Source organism: Scatophagus argus, chromosome 12, assembly GCF_020382885.2.
Source record: "Scatophagus argus isolate fScaArg1 chromosome 12, fScaArg1.pri, whole genome shotgun sequence".
Taxonomy (NCBI): domain Eukaryota; kingdom Metazoa; phylum Chordata; class Actinopteri; family Scatophagidae; genus Scatophagus; species Scatophagus argus.
Genome location: NC_058504.1, coordinates 5,617,339 through 5,627,813, shown reverse-complemented (window position 1 = coordinate 5,627,813; position 10,475 = coordinate 5,617,339). Strand labels below are relative to the sequence as shown.

The 10,475-nt window shown below is 37.8% G+C and overlaps 1 long non-coding RNA gene across 1 annotated transcript in view; it reads right to left on the bottom strand.

The window, feature by feature from the left end:
• Positions 1-5,319: 5,319 nt before the first annotated feature.
• Positions 5,320-10,475, bottom strand: part of LOC124068578 — a 102,885-nt gene continuing 97,729 nt past the window's right edge. The window contains exons 4-5 of the long non-coding RNA XR_006844942.1: positions 5,689-5,765; positions 5,320-5,446 (exon numbers count right to left, since the gene is read on the bottom strand). This is a non-coding gene — a long non-coding RNA (uncharacterized LOC124068578). The remainder of the gene's footprint in view (positions 5,447-5,688; positions 5,766-10,475) is intronic.

Genomic DNA, 10,475 nt, shown 5'->3' with positions numbered 1-10,475 from the left:
GGAAGGAAAGAAAGCCACAGGGAGCATAGCCTCTGATTTCCTAGTATGCATGTTGTTATTAGAGATTGCAATAATTGTGGGCTGTATGAGAGGACAAAACCTTGAACAGGAACATATAATAAACACCAGCTTTCTGGCCTCTTTTATTAACCCATGTTATTTTCAAAGGTTAGTTCTCTCTGCCATCTCCTTACAAGCCTGCCGCTCATCAAATCATGCATATCAGTTTGCACTTAGAGAAGCTGTGCATATGCAGCACAAAATGCCTAGCAACCATACTCAGTGCTAACATGGAGGCCTGGTAGAGCGTTAGCTGTGTGCAAACAACCACAAATGAAAAAGAAATCTACATGGAAATGATAGCTGTGATTCAGGTATTGTACAACACAGGCTGCAACTCATGATTTCCAGAATGGTACTTGTGAATATGTATTGACTAAGAGGTATATTATTTGATCAGTCAGGATATTTATTTACTGATTGATTAATCACATCTATGAAGTACAGAGCTGTAGGTAGGAGGGGTTCAATCTCAAAACACAAATCTACATTTTTAGTGCACCATTTTGATGCTAGACTCATTTGAGGTTTTGGTAATCAACCCGTGATCTCCCTGTTATGAGACAATCTCTCTAATCACAGCACAAAAGTACACATCCTTCTGCTAACTCATTCTTAATTACGGGTTTGGTGATATTGAGACTGACATTTAAGATCTCTTCACGCCTGTATTTTTGTGAAAAACCTGAATGAGGCCCATCTGGTCTAAGTAGGACACCAGGGATGACAGCATGCCAGCATGTTAATATGTCCTCTCAGAGAGATTAGGGGGCCACTGTGCTACTGAGTTGATGATGATGGTGTTCCCAGTCACGTTCACTCACTTAGCAAACCTTGTCTCCTCTTGATCATTCTTGACAGTAACAAAAGGGTTGAATATTTTCTAATCGAGGCCAAAAATTTTGTTCACTGCTGGCATTTCCCTAATCAGCCCATAATAGCATTTTGAGGATAGTGTCAGTGGATAATGGAAGGTTAGCCACACTAAACAACAAGAGATGACAAGATTGTATGGCAAATCCATTCTCTGAAAAATGTTACACATGCTCTAAAAATACTGGTGGGCCAAAATGAACCAGACAAGTGATGGCTTTTTATTTTATTTTGAAGAATGTGCTGTAATAGAAACCTGTATTGTGGTATGTATTGCAGTGTCCATTGTTATTTTGTTCACCTTTCCAAATTTTTAAAATAACGAAATCTCAAAATCCTATAACTTCTACTATACTGCAGATCTACGCAATACACAGCAGTACAGCATCATTTGGCATCCTTTACAATGCAATTTCCAAACTTCAAACAACATGTTTCTGAGGAAGGTTTGAGAAAATAATGATGAATCAACAGACTTAGTGGGAAATGACTCTATTACTGAGAATAATGAGGCATGTGGGCACCACAGAAATGGTATTAGACCAGATGATTGCTATATATTTTCCATTACCTTGAATGCATTTTGTCTTTCATTTTTGTTTTTTTAAATGGTGGAAAAGGCATCCATATTTAGCAAAGCAACTATGTATGACTAATGTAGGTATGACTCACATAACTATATATTATGAAGAAGATGAAGAAATGTAATATCTACCCTGAGACAATTATAATTTCTGACATTTCATGGTAATTACTATGAAATAAAATCCTAGGAAATGTGTATTTTTCAAAATTGTGTATGTATTATCTCCCGTGTCCTTCAGTAAATTACAGTTGGAATTAAGAATTAAGAAGGCGCTTCAAGCTACAAGAAGGTAATGAAAAATAAAAAACAAAAAACATATCCATAATAAATCACAAGTACAGGTACAGTACAATGAATTAAGTGTCCTTGCTGGTTTGTCCCTGTCAATTTCCTACAGTTAGCAGGTCTTCTTACTGTGTTCCCTCTTTGAAACAGCAGGCTTTCCATTATGTCTCGGTGTGCTGTCAGAGCCTTCCTCTTTCAAAGAGATTACTCTTCCCTTTCAAATCTGAAAGTGTGCAGCCACATCTAATAATACCATATCCAATTGATGTTTGGGGGAATGTAGCACTTCAGTGGAGAAAAAGAAAAACAAGAAAACAAAAAACAAAACAAACAAAATAAAAATTCATCCATATCCTCGCAAATGTGAGCACCAGAATCTCTAATCCCTCTAGGTAAACACTCGTACTTTTGCCCGACACATAATTAAAAGTACTGTCACAGTTTCTTTGTGCAGCTTCATGGGGAATGAAGTGTGCCAGGTGAGAATTTTAAGGGGTAACCCCCGAGGCATCTTGAATTGCATCGTGCCCTGACTACTGCTCAGCTGTTCTCCCAAATGAAAAGATGAGAAAGTGGTGCAGAGGTACGGACCATTTCCTGCTGATGGAGTAAGTGGAAGAAGCACACTTCATTGCGATAAGGGCCAGGTGTTGTGTGTTTACTTTTTTATCTCCACTTTTCTTAAAAAAAACAAACATTTGTCAGAAATGACAAACACAATGATGCAAAAGTGTGGAACGTGAGGAATGTTTAGGTCAAAACAACATGAAGGTGATGGGAGACAAACAAGCCTTGACTGATGTACTGTGTTGGGTAAATTATTCACACAGGGATGAATGGGCACAGTACAAACACATTCAGTCCTGCTCTGGAACTGGCCAGCGTTAGCCATCAGTGCCATCACTGGGACCTTCCAGTATCAGACCAGTATAGTTCATATACAAATACGGCCAATATCTGAATCACTACAACCCTGAAGACATTTAGGTTTGTTCTGACTGCAAACTACTCCTTGCATTAAATGTTTAAACATCATCAACTGAGGCATTAAAACCATGAATTTAACTTAACTCCTCAACTTCACTTTACTTTATTTCCCAATTACTCAGCATTCCATTCAGTGTAAATGACACAACGAATGAGTGCAAGGCAAGAAGTTAGTATTTGTGTCATTTTTTGTGTCATTTTTGTGTCAAATGGTGAATACTACTATTCAGTGAGAATTAGGGAAAAAAGAAAATCCTTAATATGAAACTTACAGCCTGTAGGCTTAGCTGGTGGTATTGACTGCCACAGAAAATCAGTCCCCATGATGCAACATGCTGAAACTTAACTACACTCCCTTGGGAATTTTGTTTTTTTTTTCTCTCTCTCTTTTTTAATTGATTTGAGATTTTACAGTTATGAGGTAATTGAATTTAACAAGATGTCTGTATAAACAACAGCAGCTGGATGATCAGCCTGTGCATCCAGACATATGTGAAGCTGAGAACAGAGACATCAAACTTTGTCTCAATAAAGCACTCTCTAAAGGAACACAGCATCTTGATTTAGATGCAAAACACAATCCCATGCTCGGCTGGCTCCTCCCATGAGGGGCCAGGAGATTAAGATTTAATGGTGATACTGAGGGAATGACACTATCTGTCTGGAGCCTCCTGTCTCTTCACACAACATCACCTCTGTTGCTTTTCTATCTCTTTCTCTCCCTCAAACACAGATGCAGATGCACTTGCAAATACATTCATGTGTGCACTGAAGTTTGAGTATGTGTGCATTCCCCACAGATGATTTCACACACACACTTACAATTTTAGACACCCACACAGGCAATTTAAAATCTGTCAAAAGCTTGGCTACTGGAAGATGAAGTCAACTGGATTCTGACTCATAAATTAAAACTCTTGTCAAGATGATCTTCTTGTTGCATGAATATTGGAATGATCGTCAGAAATGATCTCAGGCTCGACATGCCTGGCACACCAAACATGCCTGAAGGGAATGCACTGTTCTGTGATGTTTCACAGAGTAATGCACAGTTTGGGTGCATTCATGACAGTTTTAATTAGATTATATGTGACATGTAAGAAAGGTGACCACTGTCTTTCATGCGTTCGCTATTATCTTCATCCACTGTCAAAGAAAATCACTGTATGACAGAAACAACTGCAGTATATCGTGGTTTGTAAGCAGAACATCTTTAGTGTCTGCTGCCTGAAGGAGATAAAGTGTTCCGTAGATCTCCAGGATAAAAAAACAAAAAGTTTTGACATTTAGATTTAAAGTATATTACAGTAAGCACTGAATCAACACCAGACAATCACATATTGACTGGAAATCCGAATGACAAAGAGCACTTTTACAATATTCAGCTACAGCCACCTTTGCGGAATTCAAGCCCTAATGTTATCAGGATTTGAAATGTAGCTGTAATAACTTCCTTCCACCCTTCAACCACTATTCCTTATCCTTTAATATTTGAAGAGACATTAAGAACTGAAATTACTGTGGGATCAGCTTTCACCTGGCTTCACAGGGTCGGACCATATCACGAAAAGGGCAGGTGATCTCTTGTTTCACTTGTATAATACTGTTCCTTGGTTTTGAATACCAATGGGCATTTCTAAAATGTCACACATACGTTATCTTAGAAGATTAATAATATCACAAAATTAACTATTTTATTTCACAAACTGTGTAACTCAGTTATGTGATACATGTGAATAAGCACATATTCACCCACTGATTTTCTCAGAATGAGTTCCTAATATAATCTGAAATCTACACATGAAAAGAAATACACATTACTTAGTGTATTTTACAATCCATAATCTTAAATTATTTATGAATCACAGGTGCTTTCTTTGGAAACTGTGAAGAGTTCACAGACTTATTGTAAACTTAAAGGATGCCTGTTGTGCGACAGAAAATCCAGAGTGACAACATGAACTGATTTCCTACTGCATTGATGAGGGATCAATTGATTATATGACAATAATTTGTGTGTCAGTGGTCAGACAGGCTGCAACGGAGGACACTGACTCAACACTGCAACTGTGTGACACAAAAAACATGAAGTTCAGGTCAAATGTCACACAGTTAAAGGTGCAAACTAGTGGAGTCCAACAAAGCCTTTTACATTCAATTCCATGGGCTTTTGAAGTTAATGATATCGCTTTCTAAATACACAGACAGTTTTGCAGCTATAACAGCTTCCACTCTTCTGGGAAGGCTTTCCATAAGATTTTGGAGTGTTTCTGTGAGAATTATTGCACATTCATGCAGTAGAGCATTTGTGAGATCGGACACTGATGTTGGACCAAAAGGCCTGACTCAGAGCCTTCGTTCCAGTTCATCCCAAAGCTCTTCAGAGGGGTTGAGGTCAGCACTCAATGTGGGCCAGTGAAGTTCTTCCACACCAAACTCATCCAACCATGTCTTTATGGAGCTTTGAAAAAGGCCTTCCCCAAACTGTTGCCACAAAGTTGGAAGCATAGCATTGTCCAAAATGTCTTGGTATGCTGAAGCATTAAGATTTCCCTTCACTGTCAGCAAGGGGCTGAGCCCAACCCCTGAAAAAGAGCCCCATAAAGAGGTGTGTCTGGATAATTTGTCTATGTCGTGTATTTAGCTTTACACCATCTGCAGGAACAAATAGGCAGAGGTGTCTGAATGAGAACCACACAATTAAGCTCAAGATGGTTGAAGGTAATGAGTAGCATAATCATGTCTCCCCGAACAAAGAAAGACCTTTTCATGCTTGTGTTACTTGTCCATTTTCCTCTACCATAAAGGCACAAGGAGTGATGCAAAAGTAGTGAAATCATCCTAAAAGGACATGCAAGCAACAAAACAGCTAGATATTGTAAATGTTTGCTGCTTACCACTTTGAGAAGCAATCATCTGCTCAGCCATGGCCTATTGCTTTCTCTCTCCTCTTTTCTTTGTCTCTGTTTTCTGTCTTTTACACAGAAGGAGAGAAGAAGAGAGGAGAAGAGAGGAGAAGAGAGGGAAGAAGTAGAAATAAGAAGAGAAATTACAGGTAAGTTCAAAACCCGCAAAGATAATCAATATATGAAGATTACACTTTCAAAACATCTTGAGAACACAACGCTGGGTCATTAGCTGGACAGGGATGAGATGAGGAATCAATAAAAAATGATGACAATAAATCAGTTTTCAAAAGACCTGAAGTAAATCATATGATTTATATCTGTTCTATTTTGTTTTGACCTAAGCAAGCCTTACAGTATTTTGCATTTGAGTGCATTATAAGATTGTTTTTGCTTTAAAATTTTTGTTAGCAGAAATTCCTGATCATTTTGAGTCCTGAGCAAACAGTATGACCTTTGAAATGCACACTGGTCCCTGCTTTCTACTCTCCCTACAATAATGAGTCCCCTTATCCAGACTGCAGGAGGAAACACAGAGGATGGTGATTATGCATAAGGCGTGCCTGAGTTGGTAATGCAATGATGAGAGAGAGAACGAGAGAAGGGGGAGACAGTTATCTCCTCCAAGTCCAAAAGAAGAGAGATTAAAAAACAAGTTTGACTCAGGACATTCTTGTTAAAATCACTCTTGACACCCTGTGCTATTAGTATGCCATTAAAAGTTCAAGGACAATAGCTTTCCTGTTTTTTTGATCATTTACTTGTTGGATCCCTCCGTTAAGTTCCTCACAATGGTCACAGAATATTGATAGGCTGCGAACGGGTGGTTTTGTTGAATTTATAATAATCCTCCTTTTGTCTGTCCTTGACTGTACAGATGAGACAAATGTCTTTCACGTTTAAGACTGAAAAATGACTCTTTGATGTTGATGTTCTATTAATCATCTTAATATTAAAGTATTAGATAAATAGTCTTGGCACGGGATTCCAGCCACACTAACGTTGCTAAATAGTGGACGGCAATGTCAAGTATCAAGATCAAGATGGATTGCCATGACATTTTGTACAGGCATTCGTGGTCCTCAGAGTAAGAAAATTATTTTGATGACCCCCTGACTTATCATTCAGCATCACCAACAGGTCAAAGTGAGTTACCTCACTGCTAGATAGATTCATGGTGTCCAGACAGTGTATCACTCTGACTATGGAGACCATCGCTGTGCTCTTGAACTGTGGGAGGACCCTTTGTGAAAAACTGACATGTACAGGAATGCACTGTTTCAACATTGTATGTGTCTCCAGACAACAAAGACCTGTGTATTCATTGTGTTCAAAAAAAGATCACCCCGATTCAGACTGAAACCCAGTATATCATTGCACACAATGTAATCTAATAACATTTAATTGACAATCTGTCATTCTCCAGCCTTGGTAAAATTCCCCTGCCTGCCACAAGCTCAGCCTTGATTCGTAGCAACACATTAACGCACCATTTACCACCTGGGATTGAGATGCACACAATGAAGACAGTAGTGTCTCTCCTTAATTATGTGACCATAAAGTGTCTTAATATGCAAGAGCACCTGGATGTCATTATAGACATCAGAGCTTCATCAGCATTTGCTTTTAACTACCACTGCCCAAACCCAGACAGTTGCTGCTCCATTTTGTGGTATGGAAAATGGAGAGGGACATACAGGAAAATGGTATGTTGTTTTCTTCCATTTTATTGATCAGTTGACAGTGAGAAAAGCTAAAAATTTTGTCACAACAGCAGTGTTCACTGTTGAAAAATTATCTCATAGATTAAGGTTAAGAGGTATTCCAGAAGCAGAACATTCAGCTTTAGTTTTACAATCATGATATGCTTCAAAAACATTATTTGGTTTTAAACTATATGTGATTTTAATAACATAACACCTTTAGAACTTGAGAACTTTGCAAATATATAAATAAAATAAATATACTAAATATATGCTATTTCAGCTTGGTCGACAATGTTAACTGTTAAGGGAATTTGAATTGAAATCTTTTCTGATGCACTTGTTGCACTAGAGATGACAACACAGAACGTCCAAAGAGAAAGAAAATCCTTCAGAAGAACTATCATTTTAGCAGTTAAAGATGATAAAGAAGAGAAGAGAAGAGAAAATTTAATTTTAATGTTTTGTCCAAAATGAGAAACTTTAAACCAAGTAACAAAAATAACTCCTGATCCCAGTGTCTTTCCTGTCGACTAATAACCCACACCTAATAAAGCAGAACCAATTACTTTGCACAGCTGGACATCTTTTATATGTTTCTTTCGATCGTGAGCATTGGTTTGCTTGTAAATACATGTCTGAGTTATACTTCTTTACAGTGTAAAACACAGTGGGCCCAATGACAAGAAAGCAATTAATCACATTATTATGCCAATTAAGAAGTTGCTGTGCTCCAGTGAAGGAGTGAAGGAATTGAAGATGTGTGAGTGAGGCCATCCAGAACCTTAATGCGAACCATTAAATTACATCCATCGCTCCCACTCGTCCACATAGACAAGGTTCCACAGGCTACCACTGCCATTTCTACATGAACGTTTAAATGTATTGGTCTGTTTATGAAACCTTATTTTTTCCTTTGATGTTATGCATTCAGTGTTAAAGGGCTTAGGAATCCACCATTGTCAACATCTTATTAATAAATGTTGTCAAGGTATATGATATGGTATTGGATTAAAAAAGGTCCAATTATCAGCTTTTAGTTGAGGAATGGATGGAAGGGATACGTTGAATACAACCCAGGCTGGGTAAGAAACAAATAATTTCGCTGCTATGTTTAACACTACATTACGTTATTATTTTACTTCTTAAGGACTGCTCTGGGAAATCATTATGTGCATATGAAGTCTTAAATCTAATGACCTTAGAGTCCATGACAGAATCATTACAATTCACAACTTCACTTTGACATTCATTTAAAATAAGTTGAAGCATTCTGAAAATTATTTCTCTGTTCTTCTTGTCAGAATACTTACAATGGACTGCATAGAAGTGGGAGAAGTTGCAAGACTCATTTCAGAATATTCTATTGATGATTCAGTAGTTTTGTTGCCTGTTGGTGTTTTGTCAACATGGCAGTATGTTGTAATTACTACCAACTTATGCCGTAATATATATACAGTCTTCCAGCAAAATAACTAGGAGCTGAGTACTTTTGATAACATGAAATCAATGAGTCCTCAATACAGACAGTGTGAAAATATGTGCATTCACGTTTGGCAGCCTAGATGTTGTTGTGCAAAATAAATAATCAATCAGTGTCTGCTTTCCCTTTTTCCCATAATATGTAACCTTTGATTGACAATCCATATGAAATTATGGTTTTGTTTATACTCCATCCAAGCCTTTGAACTGGGGTTAGTAATGTTGGATAAACTGCAAGGACTTTTGATTTCTATGAGATGTTACAGAAAAAAAATCTGTAAAAATCTTTACATCAATCTTTGATGGGTAGTCTCAAGGATTTCTGTGATCTATGTGATTCCAGGCCTGTCATCTATCACCTGCAATCAACTCTACAAAATAATAAGCTTCTGGAGTTCTTCTTAAAGACTATGAAGGTATGTGGGTGTTCAGAAATGTAAAAATAGGGTGAAGCAGTAGCATTTTTTCACTTCATCTACAGCAGATGACTGTCAGCCATAAAAATTAACAAGAAAGTATACTAGCAATACAAAAAAAGGCTCTATTGGGCATATATAACTGAAATGTTAAGATAATTGTTCAGTTATATTTCTTTAAAGACATGGTTTATGGTCTGTTAAATTGTGTTAAAAGGATAATTTCCATCACTATGTGGGAGAACACATTGAAGCTTGCTTCATCCGTGCGTGTTAGAGAGCGGCACTACCAGCAGAGAAATGTAACGAAGTTCTATGGTGAAGTAAATAATGAAATGTATTGCACAATTTATATTTTTATGATAGCACAAACTAGGGAAAAAAGTCCCAGGTTATAGCTTTCTGGATAACAAAACAGAGTGATCTGTATGCATCCATGTATGAGTTTTCATCTACCCTCAACTACTGACTTTCAAATTTGCCCATTTCATTTTCTTCTACAGACTCAATTTTCCTGAATAACAACACTGAATGTGTGTGTATTTGTACATATTGTGCATGAGTGCATCTACTACGCTAGGTAGATGCACACACACATAGGTTTGTACTTTGTGTCTTGTGCATACATGTTGACAGTGGCATCCTTAAGGGCCTTTGCATCAAGTGGAACCATTTTGACTAGCCTTGGCTTCAAGGGCCTCAACACATATCCTAAAAGGATGAGCAAGTGCCGAATGGTTGTGTTTGTGGCGAAGGAAACTACACCACCACATGCTCCCTATCCATTCCTCTTAGCCAGCTCAGTGGCTCATACTTCGTCTTAATGAGATCCGGCAACACACACAGACACATGTAGCACGTCTACTCTAATTATACTAGAAAGCTCTGCTGTCTCCCACACCCCCTGGTGGCATCATCCAATTCATTCCAAAGGTTTGTTTCTAAGAGGTTAGTCAAAAAGAAGAAGATGGAAAGTGCACTGGTGCACACAGGAGTAATAGTGCTTACGGAAGAGCGTTTTGGGCTACAGGTTATGGTTATTTGCATATACTTCAATTTCTGCTACTTATCATCATATACTTTAAGAGACAGCATTTTGAGATACTTTCACTGTGGGGGTCTAGATTGAATCCCAGCATCATAAAGTTTATGTGTCAGTGAGGAGTTGTAAGAACAT